The 26,949-nt window shown below is 42.0% G+C and overlaps 1 long non-coding RNA gene across 1 annotated transcript; it reads left to right on the plus strand.

The window, feature by feature from the left end:
* Positions 1–207: 207 nt before the first annotated feature.
* Positions 208–23,746, plus strand: LOC114902665. Its single transcript, XR_003795570.1, has 3 exons — positions 208–486; positions 4,051–4,126; positions 23,450–23,746. It is a non-coding gene; the product is annotated as an uncharacterized LOC114902665 (long non-coding RNA).
* Positions 23,747–26,949: the final 3,203 nt, after the last annotated feature.

Genomic DNA, 26,949 nt, shown 5'->3' on the forward strand with positions numbered 1-26,949 from the left:
GGCACGTCTGTTCCCGCTGACTGATGGCAGCTCCGACCAATCCGCGCTCAGCGACGAGGCGCGCCCGCCTCCCGGGCTCTCCGTCGCAGCCAATCACAGGTTCTGACGGGACCGAGCCTCCCCGCAAGGGCCGTTGGACTTGGCTGACTTTCAGCAGTGCACCGCAGAGCGACGTCAACTTGGGCCAGTGGTGGCTCGCGGGGATGTCCACCCTTCCGAAGGCCGTGGCGCTCTGGCCAATGAGGGAGCGCCTCTGCGGTGGGTGAGGTCGAGAAATTTGGTACCTCGCCAGGGGGTTGAGGAGAGGCAGTGTGTCGCTTGGGGCAGTGGAGCGGTAGTGACAACTAGGAAAGCCAGAACGGAATGCCAACACTTTGCCTGGGCGGAGGTAATGAAAGACATCTGGTTTCATTGCTGTTCTTTGAAAAACTCACGGTGCACCGTTCTTCGTGACTGAACAGGCATCTCGTGATCCCTTGAGAATGTGTGGGTTTTTTTCACTTTTTATTTATTTATTTATTTATTTCGGGGGGGGAGGTTGGGCTGCACCGCGTGGCATGCGAGCTCTTAGTTCCGCCACCAGGGATGGAACCCCTGCCCCCTGCAATGGAAGCGTGGAGTCCTAATCAGTGGACAGCCAGGAGACTCCCCTTGAGAATGTTGATTCATTTATTCCACAAGTATTTCTGTGTGTTTAGGGAGGACCTTTTGTGTGCCAGGCACTGGAGATAAATCTCGACACAAATAGACATGATAGATGCCTTCATAAAGCTTCCAGTCTAAAGAGGAGGAAGAGGGAGAACAGAAAGAGGTAAACAAGCAAATGACATAATAACAAATCATGTCAAGGAAGGAAATAAACAGATGTGGATACAGAGGATAATAGGAGGTTGAGGTTAGCTAGAGAGGGTTGTTCTATAAGAACTTAATAACGTTTAAACAAAGAGTGAGAAGATCAGTCAGCCACGGCACCTGGAAAGTGATTGTTCTGGGCAGAGGGGACAGCAGAGCAAATGTCCTGAGGTGGGACAGCTTGACATTTTGGAAGAACAGAAAGACCAGTGTGGGTCTAGTTTAGAGGGAGGGAGAGAGCAGCATGACAGAAGGAGATGAGGTAGACAGAGGCCAGAGGATGTAGCCAAGACTTGGAATTTGCTTTACATTTTAAATATAATGAGACTCTATTGAGGCATTTTATGCAAAGGAGAAAAAGGATCTGGTTTAGACTTTAAACTGCGTTGGTTAATGTGTAGGTGAATAGGTAGAACAGGTTATTGGGAGACTGGTTAGGAGACTAAATCAGAGGAACTCCAAGGTGGGAGATGACCTGTTTTAAACTATGGTGATATCACTGGAGGTAGAGAAAAGCAGAGATTTTAAAGATAAATTATTAGCTTGTTTTGACATATTAGGTATCCCGTTCCCCGGACAACTGTTCTGAAACCAGTTCATTGAGCATTCTGTTTAGAGAGTGATTCAATTTTCATGGGCTTCCTGGAATTTTCTGTTCTTTAATCATTTTATTGAAGCCATATATATATATACACACACGCACACATACACATGCATATCTGAACCATCAGACAAGGCAATCTTATTTACAGAAAGCCCTCTCCCACCCTGTTATGTGTGTGTGTGTCTCTCTCTGTATAAGTGCATATATCCCAAGTGTATACAGCTCAGTGAATTTTCACAATCTGAACACACCTGTGTATCCACCACCCAGATCAAGAAACAGAACATTATAAACACCCAGGGACTCCATCATACTGCCTTCCAGTCATTGCCTATCATGACTTTCAACAACATAGATTAGTTTTGCCTGTCTTTGGACTTGATATATATAGAATCACGAAGTATACACTCTTTTGTGTTTGGCCCTTTATTCAACTTTATACTTATGAGATTCTTCCATACTGTTGCATACAGTTGTAGATTATTCATGTTATTTCATTCTGTAAATATACCTTTGAATTCATCCTTCTGATGAACATTAGGGTAGTTTTCAGTTTGGAGCTATTACAGATCGTGCTACTATAAACATTCTAGTACGTGTCTTTGGGCCTTTTCTTTCGATGGAGCGATCTGGTGGCTGAGTTTTAAATACAATTAAGTTATTTTTGAATCTGTTCATCAGTAATATAGTACCATGTATTGCAGTATCTCAAACATACAGACCCCAGATCATCAAGGGCTTTGCTCTCACAAATGTGAAAACTTTTGGCAACAAGAACTGTTGACGTGAGAAATTTTAAGTTTGGCAGTCTAAAACACTTGTAACTGTGTATGGCATTTTGACCTTCTTTTTAAGCAGCTGCAAACTGCATGTCCAGGATTTGAGAACATCATGACTTTGCTACATCCTTTTATTATAATAGACTGTAATTCACAGGCATATGGTAAACAAGGTCAGTTAGGCTGACCTGAAGAATATGCATATGTTTGGTGCTAATACAGTCCTTGGAGTTATATTTGAAAACCATACCATTCCACATCCTACCACAGTTGATTAGGAATAAAGCCAGCAGTTTACTTCTTTAGAATTATTTATTTTTGCTTTTTGCATCTCTGAAGCATGGCTAAATGTAGTACAAATGTACATATACTCAACATGCGGGATCACTGCATAATGTCCAAAAGAATCAAGTGGATGCAACACTCCATACTTCATTAAGTTGAGCTCCTTTTTATTTCACTTTATATTTTAAAGACTTGAACTATTTGATAATAGTCACTATCGGGAAATTATACTCAAGATGGGTCACAAGGCTGTGGGTGGATAGGTCGCAGGAGGCCTTATAAAATATAAAGTGAGGACATAAACCATTTGAGATTTAGGCTAATGAACCACTGGACTGGAACTGTTACAAGATGAATTGAGGCGTATTACACATTTTAAGAGTTTGAGCCAAAACTGACTGGAATTGTTCAGCACCAAACCGGAATTGGTTAGGAGTGCAGCTAGAGGCAAGATTTTATAGAGGAGATGTGAAAGCCAAGCAAGAAAATGATTTGATTGGCTACAGGTTAAACAGTTACCTTATTTGGGGAAGTCTGTTTGGCTTTGTGGTTGGTTGTCCTTAGGTTTTCATTTCTTAACCTTAGGGCACTATAGATTTAGGTTTTGGTTTGTTTACTTAGGCTACTAAGGCGTTAAAACCACCTCAGTCTAAGGGCCTCCTTGTTAAATTAATTTAACACTACCCATTTTCCTGATTAGTTGCTAATGCTCCTGGGGGCCAAATACTGTGGAATAATGAATTGATAATTTTATTAATATTCACTAATGAATAAACAATTTTTTTTCTTGTTAAAACATTAGAGATGGTATTTTTGTATGGTCAGTGAAGGGTACCAGAATATGTGACCCCCAAAATACACCTCTTTGGATTGTTATTATTATTTTTGTTTTTTGCGGTACGCGGGCCTCTCACTGTTGTGGCCTCTCCCGTTGTGGAGCACAGGCTCCGGACGCGCAGGCTCAGCGGCCATGGCTCACGGGCCCAGCCGCTCCGCGGCATGTGGGATCTTCCCAGACCGGGGCACGAACCCGTGTCCCCTGCATTGGCAGGCGGACTCTCAACCACTGTGCCACCAGAGAAGCCCTCTTTGGATTATTTTGAGCTAAAGGCAACTGAGGACCAGGAGATGCAGAAAAAGCTCTTCACCTCCTCCTGCCTAAAAATAGAGTATTAATTTCCCCTTTAGTAAAGGAAATTTACATTTATAAAGGAAATTTCCATCTTTCATGGTGGCTCCTGGAAGTACCAGAAAGAGCACTACTCCCAGAGATAACTGTCACCACCTGACAGACTCCTTTCTACATAACAAGACAACCCTTACTTAACACACGTTTCCTCCCCTTGCATTCCTGTAACTTGCCTCCCCTACTCCGATGCCCCTTTTCCTTTGTTTAGCCTAAAATAGTATATAAACCTCAATCATCTGGTCTCCTAGAGTCTCATTTCTTTATGAAATTTCCATTCATACTTACAGGATTAAAACTGTTTTTTCTCTTCTTTATTTGTCTTTTGTCAATTTAATTTCCAGGGTCCCAGCCAGAGAACCTAAGACGGTAAAAGGAAACATTTTTTCTTTTCCTCTGTTAGAATCAGCAGTTCTCCAGGTAAGACTCCGGATGCTACTTCTGGCCTCATGCCTAAAGTGTGAGATATTAGCGTGTAGTTTTCCACAGTTCAGGTGGTTTTCTATCTAGAATTGCTAGCCCAGATGTCCCTTCTGTGTGCCACCAGAATAATTGCCAAAACCCTGACACAAACAATTTTTACATCTTGCCTTTGAACCCTATTAAAACTCGTAGCACTGATTTTATTTTAGAATGTAATTGTTGCTTTTTTTCCCACAAATATGGAATAAATGAGCTTCATCCAGTACTATTGTTATAGAGATCTGAATTATCTTTCCATTTCCACCTCTGACTTTTCTATTTGGCCCTATTCAAGTATTTAATCTCATTATGCATCATTCTCATATAGGGCTGTTATGAGGAAAATCGTATTTTATGAATGTAGAAAAAGTTATAAACAAAATTGCATTTTGTTACTTAAATTACAAAAGCTCAAAATCAAGGAAATGGAATATGATAGTCATTAGCTCCATTTGCCAAATATTTCCTGCTCTCCACCTTCCAGGCAGTTTCTGGCCCCTTCATGGGTGGTGCTGTGGGAAGGAAGGGAGCCTGTGACTAGTTTAGGTCAGTGAATTGTGCGTGGAGGTGACAGCGTTTCTGAGTTGGAGCATTTAATGATCCTCTGCAAGACCCTTCAAGGCTTATTTCCCTCTGCCATTACAACTAACAAAAGTTCCAGATCACTGCTTCTCCTTCCGTCCGGTTCCTGAGTAACTAACTGTGGAGAACAGAATCCTGCTGCCAACCCATCGTGGCCAGATAGCTGAGCAGGAAACAAACCTTTGTGGTTTTGAGCCACTGATACTGTTTGCTGCTACACCTTGAGCTAACTTAACCTAGCCTATCCTGACTCATACAGGTAGTAGCTCCAACTTAAAATCATTTGGTTGAGGTTTTCTTGGGGCAATTTTATTCAAAAAGAAAATTTCATTCATTTTTTTCAATAACTTTTCATGAAGTTTCTACTGGGTTTATAGCAATGAATGAAAAATATAAATGTCTCTGTTCTCATGAAAGTTGGGAGGGGGCAGAGGAGATAGTAGGCATTTATCTAGGTATGGTGAATGCTATAACTGGAAAAGTATGGCTTTCTCTAAGTATTATTCTTGGAGTGTTGTGGCTCCTCTTCCCCTTTCTGTCTCTGTCTTTCTCTTAAGTTAGGGATTATTCAGTTGCTGAATATTATACAAGCCTACCTAGAAAGAATGAGAAAGAAACAACAAGTTTCTAACTCTTGAGAAGTATCTTGGACTCACAGAAAATATACCTCGCTTGAGTCTGGAATGCCAACATTGCTTTTGACCAATGGGCGGCCTCAGACAAGTAGCTAGCTTTGCTGTGCCCCTCTTTTATCAGATGTAAGATAACACTAAATATAACTAAATATAACTAAATATAACCGGCCTAACTGCTACAAGAATTCAATTAAGCAGAGAATTAAATGTCCCATAAAAAAAAAGTGTTATTATTCTTTGAAGATTTTACTTGAAGTGAGCTGGAGGAGCCAATAAATAGATAGTTTAAAAAAAAAAAAAAGTTCGGTCCACCTATAAAGCAACATATAAACAAATTAAAATTAAAATTGTACCCTTCCAGCTGTGGGAAATGATACAGAATGACACGGTCAGAGTTGTACCTTCAAGAATGTAAACTCAGTGTTTATTGCCAAGTCATATCTGCTAATGTACTGCTATTAGGATATGGCTGAAACAAGCCAAAAATTCCCTGTAATCTTCATGAGGAATATTCAGTACTCTTCTTGTCAGTAGAATGAAGGGAATGTTCGAATAACTAGTTTTATACAAGTGGATAAACAACAGAAAAATGCACGCAGTGTTAATAGAGACTGCCATTGTCTTTGAGATCTGTAATTTCAGAAATATGTACGCTTATAACTTTAGAAAATTATAACTAATTTTCTAAACTCATTCCTAAGTCCCATTTAGATTAGAGTTCAGTATCCCAAAGTAACATTGTAAGAGATGATGAAAGGCACATTTGTCACTGGTTGTGAGGCAACCCAAAGCATGAGTTATTGGCATGTACAAACACACCTCATTAGGTATACAGAGTGGGTGTAGGTGCTGAACTGCTTTTCTATTGGTCAGTTTCCCTTCCAATGACAAAAGAGACAGTATTTTTTCCCCCAGTTAATTAGCATACTCTGGGGAAGTACCGGACTGTGTTTCTTAACCCTGGTAGTGTTAAATATAGACTCGAAAACCAGCCTTTAGCATTTACCATTTAAATGTTACTTTGGCTTTGGGTGTTCTAGATTTTATATACAAGAATACTCCAGAAAAAGTTGTGAAAATTCAAATAAACTAATAGCACATAATGATTATGCTATGAGAAGTTAGCAAGAGGGGACTGGTTTTCCTGAAGATACCTTCCCGTAAAATAGGAATCGACAATCATCTTCCCAGAATGAAACCAGGAAAGATATCCCCGGGTCGCAAAGGACAATAGAAATGATGTTCCCTGCCGCCACCCCACCTTTGCATAGACCACAGGGAAGAGGCGGAACACTGAGATTCGGGAAGAGGGCAGAGTTACAGCAAAGGGAAAAAAGGGAAGGGGACCAAGAGGGGGACGTCAGCCTGCCCACATGAGGGACTGTCATATGGCCTGAAATGTGACCCAATGAAAATAGTGTAGAAATAGATGCTTAGTGCTCTTCGAACTGTATGCAACTGGTGAACGCAAGGCTACATAAATATTTTCTACATGTTCTCTCGTTCTGTGGCTTCTCCCTCCTAATTCATCCTACACCCACTGGCACTATTTTTCATCTTACAGCACGGTTTCACGAAGCTTCAGTAGCTCCCCATTTCCAACAGTGTTTAAAAAAAAAATTCTAAGCTTCTGAGGCTAGCATTCACACTTCTCCACGAGCTTGTTCCTGCCCTTCAGCAACCTTCTGATCCACTACTTCCCTAAACGGACACTCATTCCACCCAAACTCATCATTTCCTAAACCTGCTGTGAGGGTTCTGACCCCCTTGCTCCCTTGCCTCTGCTTAGGCAAACCTTAATTTTCTCCTCTTAGTTTTCTTAAATCTTCAGAAACGGAAGGATTAAAGTGAACATTTGCCATGTGATTACTGATTGCTTGTGCTCTTAGAGAAGAAGCAGAATAGAGTATCACTTCGTGCTGCAAACAAAGATAATAATTGCTAACTGTTAGGGTTCTCCAGAGAAGCAAGCAATAGGGTGTGGGTGTGTGGGCGGGGCTGAGAGAGAGAGACTGAGATTTAAGGAATTGGCTCATGGGATGTGGGAGCGGGCAAGTCCAAATCTGAAGACAGAGAACAGACCCTGCATATATTTGGAGGAAAAGTATTCTAGGCAAAAGAGAGGGCACGCACAGAGGCCCTGCAGCAGAGTCGCAGGCTGGAGACCCAGGGAAGAGACGCCGCCACACTCACGTCCCAAGGCAGTCTGGAGGCAGATCGCCTTCTTCCTTGGGGGATGTCAGTCTTTCTCTTAAGGCCTTTAACTGGCTGGATGAGGCCCATCCACATTATGGGGGTAAAATCTGCTTTACTCAACCTACTGATTTAAATGTTAATTCCATCTACAAATACCTTCACAGAGACATCTAGATTTATGTTTGACTAAACATCTGGGTACCTTGGCCTAGTCAAATTGACACATAAACTTAACCGTCACACTAACCCATACAAATGCTTATTCTGTCCAGGCACTGTTCTAAATTCTTTACGTGTGTTAACTCATTTAACTCTAACAACCCAATGAGATAAGGTTATTATTATCTTCCCCATTTTACAGATGAGGCGCACAGATAGATTAAGTAATTTGCCTGAGGTCATATAGCTTATAAATGATGCCTTGCCAGGACTCGAATTTTTGCCACCCGGCCCCAGAGTCTGTGTTCTTAACTGCTGTGCTCTTCACCTCTCAAGAAAAAAAAGTGAAAGCTGAACTCACTGATACCTTATATGTTCTTCCTGCTGCCTCCATAAATATCTTTGCCTGCCATTAACATCTGTTGGAAATCAACTTTTTACAGAAACCTTATGTATGTCCACACAACAGCTCTTTGATGTAGGTAGTGTTATCCCTCTTTTACAGACGAGGAAAATTTGAGGCACAGAGAAGTTAATGATTTGCCCCAGGCCACGAAGTAGTGAGTGGAAAGCAGGCATTAGCCTAGGACGCTCAGTCTCCAAAGCACATCCGCGGACCACAGTGTCTCTCTGTATGTTCAAGATGTTCCTACTCATCTCTGTTTTGAAGACTTTAAATTACTTTAACCAAAGTTGGCTTTGCAGATTAACAAAAATTGGCTTTCTGTTTCGATGTGTTCCACAAGTGAAAAACACTGTACACATAAGCCTAAATTTCTGACTAATTCATGCACCAGGAAAGAACATAGATTGTAACTAAAGAACATAGATTGTAACTAAAGAACATAAATTGTAGCTAAGTGGAAAGAAAAAAAGAAAGAGCGTTTCCTGTTTTACCAGGTAGGGATTAGCTAGTATCATCTCCTGGAGGCCTGCTGCATTTAGAGAAAGAGCAAGGGGCAAACACATCACTCGGAAGCGCTCAAGTGGGAGCAAATGACCAGCTGGAGTAGAATACAGATTGAACCTGAGGAGTGACTTCGCCTAAGCCTAGCCCGCTGGCAAGGACTTCAGTGGGCGGGAAAACACAACAGACATCGCCCGTTTTGCAGTGTTGGCTTGCTAAGCTGGAATTAGGTGAATCTACTGTCTGTTTTTAAGGAACTGATGTAGAAAGTTTTATTCCAGAAGGAGTTTTGGTTTCCCAGTGGGGCCCATGAGAAGGCAGAGCGTACTGTTTACTGTTGATAAGGATCTTAACGGAGTAGTGGTTGCCACCAGGGATCTTTCACCTCTGTCTTCTTAACTCACTGAACTAAATTTGTAGCCTGGGAGAGGAAAGGCCCCAGAAGTTTTTCGGCCTGTCCAGAAGTCAGTATATGACCAAAGAATTTTAGAGCCGGGAGGTACCTTTGAACTATTTTCCTCCTCTTCATCTCCCCTTTATTTTTCAGAAAATTAAATGCAAATTCTGAGAGGGGAAGCGATTTGCCCAACACCACAGAGCTGGTAACTACAGGCTAGAATTATAGGCCAAATTTTTAGTATCCCAGGCAAGTACTAATCCAGCCTCTTCATACTGTGTGTGATCAGAGTCATTCTTGACTTTAGACAACCTAGTTAATGTTAGGAATTTTTATTATTCCCTGTCCTTGCCTAGAACACCCTAACTGGTCCTGAGCTCGCTGGTCCCTGACACTGTTTCCTGCTTACAAAATGTCTTTCTTCTTTCTCCTCTCCTCCATTAAAACTCTTTTGTTTGCTTGATAAATGGCTGTTCATTCATTCCAATAATAGTTCATGCATCCTCCTATGTACTAGAAACTATTCCAGGAGCTGGGGATGTAGCAGTGAACTAAACACACAAAATTTCTGTCCTCATGGAACATACACTCTAGAGGAAGGAACAGAAAACCAAACAGATAAATATATTCTTTGATATCTGTAACGATGAATGGTCTGTAGAAAAATAAATGATGAATAATGGGATAGAGAAAGGAGTATGTGCTATTTGAGGTGTGGAAGTGAGGGAAAAGCCTGGCATTGGGGGGCAGGAACCATAATGAAGGAAGGGAGGGAACAGACCCTGCATATATTTGGAGGAAAAATATTCCAGGCAGAGGAAAGGGCACGCACAAAGGTGCTGCAGCAGAGTGGCAAGGAAGCCTGCAGGACGGGAACATAGATAATGAGTGAAATTAAGCAGAAATGAGGTCAGAGAGAAACCAGTCTGTAAGACGTTGTAGACCGAGATAAGATAAGATAGGGAAAGGAAAGGACAGAAAAGAAAAGGAATTTAGACTTGATTCTCATTGTTGAGAAGACCTGGGGAGAGAGAGTAGGTGAGGGTTGTGAACTGATTTGTGATGAAAAGGATCACTCATGTTGCTGTGCAGGGAATGAACCCTGGGAGAGGCAAAAGTAGCAACTAGGAGACCAGGTAGAAAGTTGTTGGAGGAGAATGGAGGGTTTCACCTTGAGGATGTTAACTTTGTGACGTCCTGTAAACATACAATAAAGCTTTTGCATAGGACTTAGATATATTCATCTGTGGTTCTGAAATCACACAACCCAGATAGGACTTCAACCCACGGACCTGGACTCGAACCCAGTCAAAATTCAGGTTGGGACTTGAACCCACTGTCTTTTAATTGAGGTCACACAGCTGATCCCAGGACTTAAGGAAGCTCATGTTCTTTATGTCTCATCGCCGAAAGAATTCAGTGAGAGGCAAAGCGATAGGTAAGAAGTGGATTTATTTAGAGAGATACACATTCCACAGACAGAATGCGGTCCATTTCAAAAGGTGAGAACGGCCTTGGGAGAAACACACTACAGAGACAGAAGTGAGCCATCTCGGAAGGCTCAGAGGCCCCAAAATATGGAGTGGTTAGTTTTTACGGGCTGGATAATTGCATAGTCTAATGACTGGGAGGATTATTCCAACTATTTTGGAGAAGGGTTAGAGATTTCCAGGAATTGGGCCACCACCCACTTTTTGAGCTTTTATGGTTGGCCTCAGAACTGTCGTGGTGCTGGTGGTGTGCCATTTAGCATATGCTAATGTATTACAGTGAGCATATAATGAGACTCAAAGTCCACTGGAAGTCAGATCTTCTGCCACCTCGGACCTAGTTGGTTCTAACCAGTTTTTGTCATGCCCTATGGCTATGTCATTCTTTTAAAGGTCGTACCCTGACCCCTTCCCTCCTGTGTCAGTTCCAGGGAGAAGTCAAGGCGAAAGACATACATTCAGGAGTCACCAGTGTGCAGATAGAATTTAAAACCACGAGGATGAGATCACCTAGGGAGTGAGATGGATGGAGAGGAGAGGAGGCTGGAGGTCAAAGCGCTGGGATTTTGCAGAATTTAGAAGTTGGCAAAAGGAAGAGGTCCAGGCAAAGGTGACTGAGAAAGAATAGTAATGAGCTAGGAGGAAATCCAATAAAAAGTGAGAGAAAGGCAATAAAGAAAATTTCCAGGAGAGCGTAAGCCGCTGTTTGATGATTAGGTTTGACCGTGTAAAGGTCACTGAGGACCCAGACAAGATCCGTGTCAGCGCGGTGAGGGCACATAAGCGTGATTGTCATGAGTTCAGGAGGGAATGAGAAGCGAAGGAGCAAACACTCTAAAAGTACTTGAGGAGTTTGATTTTCAGGTGGGACATAGGAATGAGGCAGTAACAGAGGGGTATTTTTTTAAGATGGAAAATATTACAGCATGTATGCATGCTGATGAGAATAATTTGAAGGGAATGAAAGGCTGACTTGCAAGAAAAGGAGCACATTAGTCCTCTGGGATGGGGGAGGCGTTGGAGGGCCCAGGTGAGCTGGCAGGGTAGCTGGACAGATCTAAGGACCCACTTGAGGCTAGGTTCATCACTTGGTGTGAGACCGGTTAGCGTGTGTTAATGTCCTTCTCCAGCCACATTCAGCTACTTGGGTGCAGAGGCAGATTAGGTGAAGGGTTAGATTGGAACAGGTTAAGCTTTAGCTACACGGATATAACAAAGCAGGGAGGTGAGAAACTATAACAATGGACCATGGAATCCCAACTGGATAAACAGAGAAGAGAGGGCATGAGTGGTGCCATGGAAATTAAAAAGCCGGCAGGGTCGATCACTTGGAGATACTGACCATTGTACAAACCCAGGACAATGTCTTTTTTTTCCCAAAATACTCTAAAATGTGAATGACTGGTGAATAGCTTATAAAGATAACCTTCCATGCATTTAATGAGAAAATAGATACTTCTTAACACAAAGAAATTAATTTCTAATGGGAAAATTCTAGGGGTATTTGACAGAATAATGGGAGAATATTGAAGGAAAGAGCCTCAATAATATAAGTTAAGGACTTCCCCCATTTGACCTAACTGCATGGGGTCCAGAATACGTGGTGACCCACTGCTTTCTCTGTATCAAAAGTGAGTTATTCATCAACCAGAAGTCTAACGAGATGAAGTGGAGATCCACTTGATCTTGAAAGATCAAGACGTGTTATATAAATAATACAGGACTGGAATTTATATTACAGACTTCTTTATTCCAGAAGAAGGAACATGAGGGGAAGGTGGACTGTCTTAATAATTGACTTCAGTCACCATTTAGCAGCCACAGTGAGTTCTGTGGAGATATAGAGATAGACAGATAGATAGGTAGATAGCTATTCTCTGTCTTTAAGGAATTTATAAATCCTAGGTGTATAGGTACTGAACGTAAGTGAACATGAATAATGATAGGATATATATAAGAAATACCAAAAATGTTAATGAAAATGCTGACAACAGGAATGGATAGATCAGGACTGAAAAATCAATAGATTTACTAGTATAGTCATTACTGAGAAACTAATATAGTTGCTCCCAGGAAATAAAATCCATTATGTATTGTGGCAGAGACAGCTAGATGCCCGATTCAATATACATTCTTCCCTTCCTCCTTAGTAACAGACCCCTGATTTTCGTCTGGGCATACCGCTGGCAAAAAGAAAAGATTATTTCCCAGCCTCCAGTATAATTAGTGTGGTCTTGCTGTTAAATTCGTGCCGTAAGATGTAATTAGAAACACATGGACTTCCAGAAAGTTACAATACAAAGGAAGGAGGCATGCCCTTCTGTCATTCTCCTTTCCTGGACTGTGGATATGACAGCTGGAACTTAAGAATCATCTTGGGTCATAATATGACATGGTAGAGATGGCAGAGCAGTAAGATAGGAGGTCAGATCTTTGGTGAACTGATCTATGGAGCAACCATAACAACCATTTCTGTTTAGAGCTGCCAAACCTGATCATAACACACACACACATTTATCACTGTAGATACCACAGTCTCAGGTATAGTATTTTACACCTACTGGTCACTCAGTAAATATTTGATGAATGAATACAATTATTTGTAATGGGGGTTTTGCTTCTGAAAGTGCTGTTGTAGTGGAAACTCTAATGATGTTTCCCCAAATATAGCAGTTTTTTCTTCTATTGCCTTTAACTAGAGGAGCCTCTGAAAGTGACATATATATATAGTTTATACAGTTAGAAGCAAATATAAGACAGGATATAAATTTTATTCACAAATATTTGCTCTTAAAAATTGCCCTATGTATTAGTTATTGCTGTGCAACAAATCACCCGAATACTCATTGGCTGAAAACAGTAATCATTTATCATGTTCTTGCTTCTGCGACCTGGCTGGGGTTCAGCCGACCTAAGTTTGGCTCAGCTGGGCAGCTCTGCATCTCACTGCAGGACTACAGACTGGCCGGATCAGCTCTGCTCAGAGTGTCTCTCATTCTTGGGCAAGTGGGCTACCCCAGGCACTTCTTTACATGATGATGGCAGAAGCACGAGAAAAGGAGACACTCAAGGATTTTCTAGGCCGAGACTTGAACTGGCGCATAGTCACTGCAGTCTCCATGCCATTGGCCAAAGCAAGTCACATGCTCTCGTAGACTCAATATGGCCATAACCTATTTTCGCCTCCTCCCATCAAGAGGTAGTTTATTTCCCAGACACATTCTTTACCTCTTGAAGACGGGCTTGTGACTTGCTTTGACCAGTAGAGTGTGATAGAAGTGAAGTTTTGTGACTCAGTGAGCCCTAGCCTAAAATGGCCTTGTATTTCCACCCTCACCCTCTTGGGATGCTGTGGCCACCACATGACGATGAGGAAACCCAACTCAGTTGAGCCTCTTCATGGATGAAAGCCCACGTGGAGAGAGGCCTGGCCATCCCAGCTGTCCTAGCTCAGCCCCCAAGCTGCCTATTTAGCTGAATGTAACTTCACGAATGAGCCCAGGTCGGAACAGCAAAAGAACCCCCTGTCCAAACCGTAGAATTGTGACATAGCTATTTTAAGCCACTAAGTTTGGGAAGGGTTTGGTATGCAACAATCGATAAATAACACTTATATCTAAGGCCAAAGTCAAGCGACAGGGAAGCATAGTCTGCATCAAGTAAGTGTGTGGGTACAGGGAGGGGTAAAGAATTGAGACCAACAAATCAATCCACTATGGTGTATAGTATCTGACTTTTAACTATTTTAAATGTAGTTTGACCTTTAGTTGTTAGTGGCTTCTGACATTTTAAATCTGGTTTCTTGCTCCCCAACCTATTCTGTCTTCATGCTAGTTTATCTCCAATTCTTCCCTTCCTGTACTCACACGCTACTGCCCAGTCATGAGATGGAGTCTATTTCTGCACACCCTTGAATCTGGGCTGGACTGGAACTGCTTTGACCAATAAAATACAGAGAAGAAACACTGTCTCAACTCCTAGCCTTTTAGAGGCCTGGCAGCTTCCATGTCCTGCCACCTTGTAAGAAGTGCAACTGCCGAGGCAACTCTGCTGAGAGAAGGCAAATTTTTGACGTTTGTTGCAGACAGATGATCCCTTACACATATGTTTTGTAAGGTCTGTTTTGCATTTTCAATTTTTTAAGATGACAGACACCACACTTTGTTTATTCCCTCATCAGGTGATGGACATTTAGGTGGTTTCCACTTTGGGGGAATTATGAATAATGCTGCTGTGTAAACATTCACGTGCAGGTTTTTGTGTGGACACGTTTTCATTATTCTGCATATGAGTGAAGTTGCTAGGCCATATGGTAGCTACATACCTTTGAATCTCTTTTCCTAAAGGAATACATTTTAAAAAAATCTGAATCTGTGACAGAATTTAGAGGGCCAGACATCCTTGGAAAATGCAAGTGAACTTTTTAAAATACAGCGTGTTGGAGAGGAATTACAAATATAGTATAACATGGTTAAAAAGCTCAGGCTGATCATGTACAGCATAAAATAAAACAGAAAGGAAGCCAGGAATATAGAGTGTGTGTGTTAATATAAATGATGTCGTATACTTATTCCTGGCTCCCGATCTGAGCCCATCTTCCCCTCTCCCCAGGGCACCTCTGTTCTGCCACCCTGGCCCTCCACAGGAGACAGCTCAACGGACCACTCTCTCACCTCGTCAGCTGTCTGATCACTCAGCAGTGTATTAGAGGGGTCTTCCTTGATCACCTACCTAAAATACCTGTCCCTCACCATCTATCCCCTTGCCGATCCCCACATTCAGAGCATTTATCAGCACCTCAGATGTTTACTCGTTCATTCATTTATTTGTGTCTGTCACTCCCCAGACTGTGAGCTCTGTGAGAAGTGGATATTCATTTAAATTGTAATATCCCCCACATCAAAACAGAGCCCACTGCTCAAAGTATATTTATTAAATGAATGGGTGAATGAATGAACGAATAAATCCTTCCATTCCTTGCAAAGCCTTTTTTTCTTTTAAAAAAATTGTATTGAAATATAGTTGATTTACACTGTTGTGTTAGTTTCAGATGCACAACAAAGTGATTCAATTATACATATATATGTGTATATGTGTATATATATATATTCTTTTCTTTACATCATCTTCCATTATAACTTATTACAAGATATTGAGTAGACTTCCCTGTGCTCTACAGCAGGTCCTTGTTGGTTATCTATTTTATGTATAGTAAGGTGTACCTTTTAATCCCAAACTTCTAATTTATCCCTCCCCCGACCTTTCCCCTTTGGTAATCAAAAGTTTGTTTTCAAAGTCTGTGAGTTGATTTCTCTTTTGTGAGTAAGTTCATTTGTATCATTTTCTTAGATTCCACATACAAGCGATATCATGTGATACTTGTCTTTCTGTCTGACGTACTTCACTTAGTATACTTAGTATGATAATCTCTGGGTCCCTCCATGTTGTTACAAATGGCGTTACTTCATTCTTTTTTTATAGCGGAGTAGTATTCCATTGTGTATATATACCACATCTTCTTTATCCATTCATCTGTCCATGGACACTTAGGTTGCTTCCATGTCCTGGCTATTGTAAATAGTGCTGTAATGAACACTGTGGTGCATGACTCTTTTTGAATTACGGTTTTCTCAGGGGATATGCCCAGTAGTGGGATTGCTGGGTCATATGGTAATTCTATTTTTAGTTTTTTAAGGAACCTCCATACTGTTCTCCACAGTGGCTGTATCAATTTACATTCCCACCAACAGTGCGGGAGGGTTCCCTTTCCTCCCCACCCTCTCCAGCATTTGTTATTTGTAGACTTTTTGATATGGCCATTCTGACTGGTGTGAGGTGATACCTCATTGTAGTTTTGATTTGCATGTCTCTAATAACTAACAATGTTGAGCATCTTTTCATGTGCCTTTTGGCCGTCTGTGTGTCTACCTTGCAAAGCCTTTGCTGCATTGAGGACTGTCCTGTGGGAAACTGCATCAAACAAGTACCATGTGAAGTTGGCCACTGTCAGAAAATTCCAAGGGCCATTAGTCAGTTCACATGTGAGTCGTGGAAGCAGAAAAGAAAACAGAACATAAAATTAACCTAAATACTCCTGTTCTCACTTCGTGACACGGTTTCTGCTGCCTTCCTCTTCAGCAATTTTGGCCTTGTGTACCCTTCAGTGTTTGCTGTTGTTTACTTCACACCTGTGTGGTACAGAACAGCAGGGCTGCTTAAAAACACCTGAGACCGGCAGAAGCCTTCATTACTGGTACAGATAGAGCTCAGCCTGATTATCTCTACAAGAGTCCTTTTAAAAGTCCTAAGTCCCTGAGGGCGAGGGTCCACCCGGCTTTCCCCTCCGTATTTGCTTCATCTGACCACTGGTGTCATTGATCTGCTTTTAAAGTCCTTCCTTTCATCTCTCTTCATTTCTTTCACGTTTGTCCCTGCTTTTTCCGTCTCCTGCTCCTATTTAAACTCAAAGACTAGTGTAGACAGCTGTACCGGGAGAGGCCTGTACTTTTGTGTCGCTTAATATTTTCTGCCACATCTTTTAGTTACTTCCTTATCTCAGTTCAGTTATATTGAACAAATGTTTGTGGAGTAGCTACTGTGCAGGACGCTTGCTAAGCCTTGGAGACACCGAAATTATCAAACAATTCCTGCTTCTGCTATTTCGCAGTTTTAAGAGTCTCCAGTCCATTCATTTGTGTTAGGATTGTAAGCTTCTTGAAGGGCTCAGAATAGCTTACACATAAGTAATGTTTATTAGTGTGGGAAATGAATTAAACTGAATTGATAACCAACCTGGAATTTGATTTCTTTCTTTTACTCCTCTTCAATCCAATCTATGTCGACCTGTGACACAAAAATAAACACATATTGGGTCTTTGTCCCCAGTTCCTGACACAGAGCTCCTAAATCCCTTGGAATTTCCTGAGTGAGAGGAACGTCTTCTGTTCTAATGAGGTGACTCTTGCTGGGTCTCTAGATAGCTTCACGATGGGGGCTGGTTGCCAGAAAGACCAAGACTTGATTAGAGGTTTACAACTTTGAGTCCTACTTCCAACCTCCAGAGAGGGGAGAGGGGCTGGAGATTGAGCTCATCACCAATGACCATGACTTAATCAGTCATACCTGCATAATGAAACTTCCACGAACACCCCTAAACGATGAGGTTCCGGGAGCTTCTGGGTTGGTGAACACATGGAGGTGCTGGGAGGGTGGCATAATCCAGAGAGGGCGAAAAAGCTCTGCACTCCATCCCCCCTGGCTTGCTCTATGCATCTCTTCTATTTGGCTATTCCTAAGTTGTATCCTTATAATAAATCAATAGCAGTAACTAAACTACTTTCCTGGGTTCCAGGAGCCATTCTAGCAAATTACCAAACCTGGGAGGGTGGGTCATGGGAACTTTGATTTATAGCTGGTGGGTTAGGAGTACAGGTGACAACCTGAAGTGAGACTGCACTTACACCAGGTAATTATTAGTATCAGAATTGAATTGAAGTGTGGGACACCTGTTTGGTGTCCAGAGAGTTGGAGAATTGGTTGGTGTGGGGGAAAAAAAGCCCTCACATTCGGTGTCAGAAGTATTGTGGGAACAAACTCTTGGGTATATATACCTAGGAACTGCTGGATCTTTTGCATTCACAATATATAAAGAACTCTTGCAACTCAGTAATAAGAAGACAACCCAATTTAAAAGTGGGCAAAAGATCTGAATATGTATTTCTCCAAAGAAGATACACAAATAGTCCACAAGCACATGAAAAGATGCCCAACGTCATTAGTCATTAGGGAAATGCAAATCAAAGCCACAATAAAATGCTACTTCCCACTCCATGAGGATGGTTATAATAAAAAAAGATAGGCAATAACAAGTATTATAGACAAGGATGTGGAGAACTTTGAACCTTCGTACATTGCTGGTGAGAATATAAAATTGTACAGCTACTGTGGAAAGCAATATGGCAATTTCTAGAAGGGTCAGACATGGAGTTACCATTTGACCCGGCAGTTCCTAGTATATACCCAAGAGAAATTAAGACACAGACACAGAAAAAAAAAAAAAAAAAAAAGGCACAACCACACAAAAGTATGTGCAGGCATGTACATAGAAGCATTTTTCATAATAGCCCAAAAGCGGGGATAACCCAAGTGTCCATCAGTTGATGAGCAGATAAAGAAAATGTGGTACATCCATACAATGGGGTGTTATTTAGCAGTAAAAAGAAATGAAGTACGGATACATGCTATGACACAGATGAACCTCGAAAACATTATGCTTAGTGAAAGAAGCCAGTCTCGAAATACCACATATTGCGTGATTCCATTTATATGAAATGTCCAGAAGAGGCAAATCTGTATAGACAAGTAGCTTCATGGTTGCAAAAGCTGAGGGCTGTGAGAGTTTGGGGGAGCAATGGAGAATGAATGCTAATGGGTACAGGGTTTCTTTGGGGTGATAAAAGTGCTCTAAAAGTGACGGTGGTGATGGTTGCACAACTCTGAATCGTGCCCTTTAAATGGACGAATTATGTGGTATGTGAATTATATCGCAATCAGGCTGTTTAAAAACTGGTGTCGGCCTCCCCCGGGAACAGCACAAGGTATGCACCTGAAATGGCAGGTTCGATCTGACCCTTCTCAGTTCACGGACTTTACCATGGGTTAGTCACTTAATATAAACAAGAATCACTAGTAGTCAGAGAAATGCAAACTGAAACATTCACAAGGATATCACTTCACACCTTTCAGGCTGACAAAAAATCAGAAATGTGGATCCTGTCGAGGGTTGGAAGAGATGTGGGAAAAGAGGAACATACTCTCCTCCCCTGCTGGGGGGCATCTAACCTAGTGCAGCCATTCTGGAGAAATAATCTGTCATAATTTAGTCTTGTGAAGAAGACACGTATTCTGTGGCCCAGCAATTCTGCTCCTGGTATATATTCCAAAGAAATTTTCACACGGGTCTGTGTGGGAACATGTGTGATGATGTTCCTGGCATCACAGCCCAGGGTGAAAGGGGTTGGAGTCTATGTGGGTGCTCATTCCTGGGTGAGTAGACAGGTTAAATGTGATGCACATGCTGGAATCTAATGGCTCTGTGAGTAGCATCAGGTTAGATGTGGGCAAAGCTGCATGGATGACTCTTAAATATATAGTGCTGAGTGGAAAAATATAAACACTGGATGGAGATATTTAATACTGTTTCCATACAATAAAAATGTGCACACAGGGAATTCACTGGCGGTCCAGTGGTTAGGTCTCTGTGCTTCCACTGCAGGGGGCACGGCCAATATCTGGTCGGGGAACTAAGATCCCACATGCCACACAGCCTGGCCAAAAAAAAAAAAAAAAAAGGTCAGAATTTATAGAGCTAGTAAAGATGAAAAATTATCCATCAGTAAGTCTGTAGGAGGGATTTCTGCCTTGGATAAGGAGACTGTATCAGACGGCCTAGAGCTAGATAAGCCAAAACAATTCTATCAGTAAGATAACAGAGGTTGCAAGATTATGGCTGAATCCTGAGACAACCTAATTTCTTGACTATTTTAAGGGTCAGTAGCCAGGGGTGGTTCCTCCAAAACAGGATTTAAACCTTGGCTCTCTGAAATGGAAAATGGTTGGTTTTGCTCTAAACTGAGGTTGAACCATTGATTCCACAATGGCTCTTGGTATGTCCCTCAGCTTTCCTACTAGCCCAGCTATGTACATGGTTTCCTTAAACTTTCCTTAAAACAAATGTACCCACAACCCCAGTTTTTGCATCATTCTGCCAGTGGCTCCTGGCATTCCCTCAGACCATCCTGCCTAATGTTAAAATGCACTAAGCCAGGTTCCATGCCAGAAAGACTTGGTTTTCTCTCCTGGCATCATTCTTTATGGCTGATTGTTCCTAGTTAAGTCCTTTAACTTCTCAGAGCTTCTGTTTTTCTACATGAAAAAGAGATAACAATAAAATATGTTAGCTATCCTAAGTATTTCCTATGCAATTACAAATATACATATTGAAGCTCAAATTGTATCCTATTTATTATGCATATTCTTCTGTTAATTTTGTTTTTACTTTACATATATATATATATATACACATATACACACGCACACACACACGCATATATATAATGAATGGCTGTCCATGTCAATATAGACAAAGTTAATGGCTGTCATGAATGTGGTAGGGCAGGGGGTAAAAGGGAAATCTCTGTACCTTCCACTCAATTTTGTGGTGCACCAAGCTCTGCTCTTAATAATAGCCTATTTTTTTAAAAAAAACTTAAAGTTGATTCAACAAAATGATTGAGGAATTTAAAATGCATGTTAATAGAATTTCATGGTTAGTCGTTATTGAATCTAGGATTGTACTATGTTGGATTGTATGTGCAAAGTAATATTTTCGTATTTAAATAGTGTACTCGTGAGAGAAATGATCTCAATATGAACATTTAATACATAATTTTAGGTAATAGCTGTCCATACCAATATATATTTTTTAAAAAAGTAGACTTTAGGGCTTCCCTGGTGGCGCAGTGGTTGAGAGTCCACCTGCCGATGCAGGGGACACAGGTTCGTGCCCCGGTCCAGGAAGATCGCACATGCCGCGGAGCGGCTGGGCCCATGAGCCATGGCCGCTGAGCCTGCGCGTCCGGAGCCTCTGCTCCGCAACGGGAGAGGCCGCAACGGTGAGAGGCCCGTGTACCGCAAAAAAAAAAAAAAAAAAAAAAGTAGACTTTACTTTGTAGAACAGTTTCAAGGTTCTCAGCATTGAGTAGGAGGTAAGAGAGTTCTCCCATATCCCTGCCCCCCTCGCCCATGCACAGCCCCTTCACTATCAACATCCCCCCACCAGAGTGTTACATTTGTCACAATCGATTTGTCACAACCGACTTGACACATCGCTGTCGCTCAAAGTCCATGGTTTACATTACGGTTCACTCTTGGTGTTGTACATTCTGTGGGTTTTGACAAATATATACTTTTTAACGGCCACATGGAGTACCATGGTATGATCTGCCATGAATAGTTTAAACAATTATTTGAAAATGAAGTTCATTTGAAAATTTTTTCTACGATATACAATACAGATGATGCAATGTGTGTTAAAATCCTTGCTATTTTAACTTATCAATCAATATAAGATTGATGCATAGAGAAATCAATAGACGACATGAATAGTCATTTTATAAAAGAAGAAATATAAATGGACAGTACGAAATGAGAAGTTGCTCAATCGCATTAACAATCAAAGAAATGAGATTTAGAAAAAGACATGCTTTTCAAGAGACATAGGTCGGTGGAGATGAAAAAGACTGATAATATCGGGACTGGCCCTGCTGTAAACTGGGGGTGGAAGGGTAAATCTTTGCACCCTTCTTCTTTTTTTTTTTAATATTTATTTTATATCTGGTCACCTTCATTGAGCTTTTCATTTATTTATTTATTTATTTATTTATATTTATTTAGCTGCATCAGACCTTAGTTGCGGCATGCAGGATCTTCATTGCGGCACGCAGACTTCTCTCTAGTTGCGTGCTCGGCTTCTGAGCACGCGGGCTCAGAAGTTGCAGCGCGCGGGCTTAGTTGCCCCGTGGCATGTGGGATCTTAGTTCTCCGACTAGGGATCAAACCCGCATCCCCTGCATTGGAAGGCAGATTCTTAACCACTGGACCACCAGGGAAGTCCCCTTTGCACCCTTCTAAGAGGGCAAGTTAGCAATATGTGACAACAGTTACAAATCTGCACAGATCTTTTGGATTATTTTTAACCTTTCAAAACCTGTGGTAATAGTATTATTGTTATAGTTCTTATCTTCTAAAGAAAAACATTGAAATTTTTAAAAAATAAATTTATTTTATTTATTTTTGGCCGTGTTGGGTCTTCGTTGCTGCACGCAGGCTTTCTCTAGTTGTGGAGAGCGGGGGCTACTCTTCGTTGCGGTGCACGGGCTTCTCATTGTGGTGGCTTCTCGTTGCGGAGCACGGGCTCTAGGTCACACGGGCTTCAGCAGTTGCAGCACGCGGGCTCAGTAGTTGTGGCTCATGGGATCTAGAGCGCAGGCTCAGTAGTTGTGGCACAAAGGCTTAGTTGCTCCGCGGCATGTGGGATCTTCCTGGACCAGGGCTCGAACCCGTGTCCCCTGCATTGGCAGGCGGATTCTTAACCACTGCACCACCAGGGAAGTCCCAAACATAGAAATATTATGAATGAAATTCTATAATATGGATTGCTTCAAAATAGTCTGGTGAGGGCTGGGGAAAAGTGGGCGGAGGTATAGATGAAGCAGATGAATTCTCATGTGTTGAAGCTGGGTATGTGATAAATATATACTTGGTCTTTGTCCTTGGTTCCTGGTACACAGTTTCTAAATCCACGAGGCTACTCTTGGTGGATTCAGGATGGGGGCTGATCGCCATAAAGACCAAGGCGTCATTAGAGGGTTGGAACTTTGAGGCCCACCCCCTTACCTCATTCTGTCCTTCAGTGGTTCGCAGAAGAGACAGACTCTGGTCAGAACATAAGATGGTGATAGTAAAAGGGAAGCAGGCAAGTCCATGTTGGAACCTACAGAAGAAAAGAAAGGTAGTTAAAAGCATATGACCGAGAGCAATACTGGGAGCCACACAATCAGAGTTCCAGGCCTCACAGCACCTCATCCTCAAAGCCAAGGCCACCTGCTCCCTGCTCCTTCTTTTCCTTCAACCACAGCCTGCTGCAGGCCCACACACAAAGCGGCCAGCATCGCTGGGGAAATTCCCCATACCATTGTCCAGCAATAGAGACCTTGAGGTCTCAGAAAGGTCTCTGGGGTAGGGATTGGTGGGTGGGCTGGAGGGGATGTAAGTGTGGAGGTGGGAGAGATGTGGCCATGGTTCTCAATTTTTTTTTTTTTTTTTGGCCGTTCCGCGTGGTTTGTGGGATCTCAGTTCCCAGACATGGGATCGAATCCGTGCCCCCTGCAGTAGAAGCGTGGACTCCTAACCACTGGACGGCCAGGTAACTCCCTGTTTCTCCCTTTTGAATAGATGAATGTATTTCTCATGAAAACATTCCTGCCCTTGGCAGCAGGCTCTCTTGGCGCCATTGCAGGATAGAAAGATTTGTGGGCTGACCAGAGACCTAACCACCATAATTTCTAACATTACGTTAGAGGAAAATGCATTCTGAGTTATAAACAACCAATTAACAAAAGCTTTCTTAGAACATTCATTCAACGACTATTTATCAAGAGCCTACTAGTTTCTTTTTTTTGTTTGTTTTTTATTGAAGTAGAGTTGATTTACAATGGTGTGTTAGTTTCTGGTGAACAGCAAAGTGATTCAGTTATATATATGTATACATATTCTTTTTCATATTCTTTTGCAGTATGGTTTATTACAGGATATTGAATACAATTGCCGGTGCTATACAATAGGACCTTGTTGTTTATCCATTCTATATATAATAGCTTGCATCTGCTAATCCCAAACTCCCAGTCCAACCCTCCCCCAACCCTCCCCCTTGGCAACCACGAGTCTGTTCTCTATGACTCTGAGTCTGTTTCTGTTTTGTAGATAAGTTCATTTGCGTCATATTTTAGCTTCCACATAGAAGTGATATCACATGGTATTTATCTTTCTCTTTTTGACTTACTTCGCTTAGTATGATAATCTCCATGTCCATCCATGTTGCTGCAAATGGCGTTATTTTATTCCTTTCTATGAGCACTACTTCTAGGTGCTAGTAACACAGCAGTGAAGAAAATAGAATAAAATCCTTTCTATCAAGAAACATTATTTAAACCTTGGAAATAAAGCAAAAACATGAGTGTACTTTCAATGTCATGGGAGGGCATTGTTTATCAGGTACACCCAAGGAATATTTCATAATCTAGGGGGAATATACCTTGTTCAAATCACTGTTTACTTTTTTTAAGTTAATTTATTTATTTTTGGCTGCGTTGGGCCTTTGTTGCTGCACGCAGGCTTTCTCTGGTTGCTGCGCGCAGGGGCTACTCTTCATTGCCATGCGGGCTTCTCATCGCGGTGGCTTCTCTTGTTGTGGAGCACGGCTCTAGGCACGTGGGCTTCAGTAGTTGTGGCTCGTGGGCTTAGTTGCTCTGCGGCCCCGGACCATGGCTCAAACCCGTGTCCCCTGCATTGGCAGGGGGATTCTTAACCACTGCACCACCAGGGAAGTCCACTGTTTACTCTTGATTAAAGGGCCCAATCATAGTGAAGTTACATGTTTTTTCCCATAAAGATGCAAATAATTTTTGTCCATTAGAAAAGATAACTCCAAAGGCTACAATTAATTGCCTTGAAGAACATTAACCAGTTTTATATCTAGTGTAGCAATCTTATTCTAACATTCTTTCATTAAGTAGGAACCAGTCTTAACCGTCTTGCTGGCTCCCTATTAATTAGTTGAATAAAACCTTTGACATATGTTCATTATATATTTTTATGAAAATGGTATTTTTAACTTTTTGAAACTTATACTTTGACAGTCTCCTCATGGAGTTTATAATCTGGTTATAATTTCTCCCTTGGCTTTCTTTTTCTAGTTTGGGGTTCAAACTAGTGGACTGAGACAGAGTAATTCTTCCCATTTATTTTTCTCCTTCTCTTGGCCTTTTTGGGTAGTAAATGAAGGAGACCAGAATACATCACCACAAAATAAACCTCTTTGACCTAAACATTATTTTGAGCTTAAGGCAGTTGAGAAGCAATGAACACAGGAAAGGCTCTCCCTAGTTGCTCCCTTTTCCGCCTATAGGCAAGATATAAATTCTCCTTTTCCTGGAGATAAGTTCTATGAGCCCAGAGACGGCAGCAGGGGAATCCACAGACAAACCTGACTTCATTAGTTTCCTCCCATATATTTACGTTCCCACAGTTTGCTGCACTTGGAAGCCTAAAACTATGTTCCTTTGTCCTGTGACTTTGCTACAAATGTACTGTTCTTTGTTGAATATGTTATATAAAAGCCAGACTACTCAGCCACCACTTTGAGTTACTCTTCATGTTAAGTTTTTCCCCACATGATGTGTACTGCACCCATGAATAAACTGTTTTTCCCTTATTAATCTGTCTTTTTGCTAAAGAGCCCCAGCCGAAAACCTAAGAACCTAAGATGGGGAGAGATGAAGTTTTGCCCCTCCTCCCCACACATAAAGAAACAAATCACCTTCAATGGACTGAACATTTACATCTGCCTCCCACCCCAACTCACATATTGAAACCCTGATAACAATGTGATAGTTTTGGAGGTAGGGCCTTTGGGATGTAATTAGGTCACAAGGGTGGAGCCCTCATGATGAAGGCTCTTCTTATATAAGAAGAGGCCAGCTGGCTCTCTTCCTGCCGTATGAAGATATGATGGGAAGACAACAGTCTGTAACCCAGAAGAGGGCTCTCACCGAAACCTAACCATGCTGGGCTGATCTCAGACTTCCAGCCTCTAGAACTGTGAGAAAGAAATTTCTGTTGTTAAACCACCCAGTCTATGGTGATTTGGTATAGTAGTGTAAACTGAGACAATACCCTTACATTTTGACTTTGTTCCTGCAATGCAGGTGACAAGTGATTGTTGAAGTCATGATCGCATAGCCTGGTTGCAGGCAGGCATGCCCGTACTTAGAGTTTGATTTTTTTTTTGCGGTACGCGGGCCTCTCACCGCTGTGGCCTCTCCCGTTGCGGAGCACAGGCTCCGGACGCGCAGGCTCAGCGGCCATGGCTCACGGCGCCAGCCGCTCCGCGGCATGTGGGATCTTCCCGGACCGGGGCACGAACCCGTGTCCCCTGCATCGGCAGGCGGACCCCCAACCACTGCGCCACCAGGGAAGCCCTAGAGTTTGATTTTTATAGATCAAGCTGAGGATCAGAACATGTGGCTTCAGCAGGTCATGATTCCGTGGGCTGCAGAAGAAAACACAGGCTCTCCTGGCTCTTAATGTCTTGTGTTAAATCATTCCCTGTATGCAGTATCCCTTTCCCTCTCACTGTCTTTCTGTGGGGTTTTTTTTGGGTTTTTTTTGGCTGTACCTAGGGGCATGAGGGAACTTAGTTCCCCGACCAGGGATTGAACTCATACCCCCTGCAGTGGAAGCTCCGGGTCTTAACCACTAGACCTCCAGGGAAGTCCCTCCCCATCACTGTCTTTTAAAAAAACACTCTTGACTGAGGTGGACAGAGTCAAAGTTCTCATGAGGGTTAAAGGAAAGATTCAGGGACTCCAAGTACACCTTGTCATCTAGCCCAGTGGTGAAGAACTGAGGTGACTTAGCAGCATCTTTGTACTTTGCGCCAATGCATTCCCATTTGCCCTTTGTGATTTGTTTGTTTGGTTGGTGGTTTTTTCATTCCTTTCTCTTTTGTTCTTTTAAAAATTATTTTGATATTTATTCACAAATCTTTATTGAGTTCCTGTTCTACATGAAGCATT

Source organism: Monodon monoceros, unplaced genomic scaffold (assembly GCF_005190385.1).
Source record: "Monodon monoceros isolate NGI ecotype Baffin Bay Population unplaced genomic scaffold, NGI_Narwhal_1 Super_Scaffold_20, whole genome shotgun sequence".
NCBI classification, from domain to species: domain Eukaryota; kingdom Metazoa; phylum Chordata; class Mammalia; order Artiodactyla; family Monodontidae; genus Monodon; species Monodon monoceros.